This window comes from Aptenodytes forsteri, unplaced genomic scaffold (genome assembly GCF_000699145.1).
Source record: "Aptenodytes forsteri isolate BGI_AS27 unplaced genomic scaffold, ASM69914v1 Scaffold175, whole genome shotgun sequence".
Classification (NCBI taxonomy): Eukaryota; Metazoa; Chordata; class Aves; order Sphenisciformes; family Spheniscidae; genus Aptenodytes; species Aptenodytes forsteri.
The window spans coordinates 1,175,695-1,177,401 of NW_008794723.1; positions in this window are offsets into that span (position 1 = coordinate 1,175,695).

A 1,707-nucleotide genomic window follows, 5' to 3' on the forward strand; every position below is an offset into this window, starting at 1 on the left:
TACTCGCTGGTGGGGTGGGGTGAGAAGCAGAAGAGGCCTTGACTCTGTGTCAGCACTGCTCAGCAATAGTAAAAACATCCCTGTGTTATCAACACTGTTTCCAGCACAAATCCAAAACATAGTCTCATACTAGCTACTACAAAGAAAACTAACTCTACTCCAGCCAAAACCAGAACAAGCTGGCATTTGGGTCCACTGCTTATCTTTCTATATTAAAAATGTAACCTTGGAAATCTATTAATTATCTCAAATCTGTTTTTTTTTTATTGACTGCAGCTCACAGCATCACGTGCCTGAAGCTGGCAGACAGACTCTCATTTAAAAAATGCAGCAGTTCAAACAAGTCCTATTCTCCACCTCTAGCCATCCCTGCCTCTATTGCGTGGCCACTTCTCCTTTGCTGAACAAGCTTCCAAAGGAACCTGGAAACTAACTTCTTTGAATTTGAATGGCAGGAATTTCTCTGCCACAAACCTTTTCCCGTATAGTCACATAAAAGAAGAGGTTTTACTCCTTGCAGTCTTCTCAAACACACCCGTCTTTCAGCATCTTGCAGGTGCCCTGGCAGGTATGAAACAGTCAAATTATGTTGAGCTTTTTTGCACAGACAGTACATGGAATTTTACCTTGTATCCTACAGATACATAGATATCCTCACCTATAGTGCATCACAGGCCATTGAATTTAATCTAAAATCCATTTATTGAGCTCAGAAATTTGTCTGTGACTGAGGCAAAATATATCCCTGAAAGTCACCAAGTTATAACTTGAAGATGCACGTAGAGGATCTGCTCTGTTGGTGGTTTGTTCCAGCAGTCAGTCAAACTCACAGCTGTGTCATACATATTTGAAATTGCCCATGGCTCTTGTTAAACCTTCCTTCACTAACTTAAAGAACTCTTTAGCTCTGATTTTTTTTGCTCTGTAAAGGCACTCATGCCATATAGCCAAGTCACCACCTAGTGTTCTTCTTTTGCTAAGTTTGAGCTACTTACATATTTGATCTTGCAACCGTTTCACGCATTTTTTTCACACCTCTGGCAGCTCTTTAAGGCACCTTTCCCAGTGTTTCAACATCCTATCAAAAGTATGGGTTTCAAAAACTGTACGATGATCAGACTGCTCTGCAGTACTAAGTAGTGACAAAGTGGCAGAGTCTTGCAATATAATCAACTTTAACAAGGCCTCAGACTCTTGTAAGAAGTTATGCCCCATGCAATAAATCAGGACCAAATTAGTTGTATTGGAGTAGTTCTGTATCATATTTATATGCTTTCTTCACTTAAATGTGACCTCCCAAGGAAAAAAAACCAACAAACCAAACACAAAACAAAGCAGGCCCACATCCCATTTTGCATCTTTATCTTGTGCAGAAGGATCCAAGTAACTCTTGAAACTTGCAGGCTTCGCGTTCAGACCAGTGTCGTATCTGCCGGGTCATAGGAGCTATCTATCTTGCCACCCTCCGGCCCCAGGGGGGTGAACCGACCCCTGGTAGCAAGGCCAGGCCAGGCACACTGCTGGTGTCCGCATCACCAGGCACCCCTCACGCCACGGGATACTCCACACTGGGGACTCAACGCCCTCCCACCCGAGCCATCTCCTCTCTCCTTTGGCCCCTTCTCAGGCCTCACCGAGAGCCACGCGGATCCGGCCACGCATGTCACACGGTATGTGACACACACCCACACACACCCACACACACCC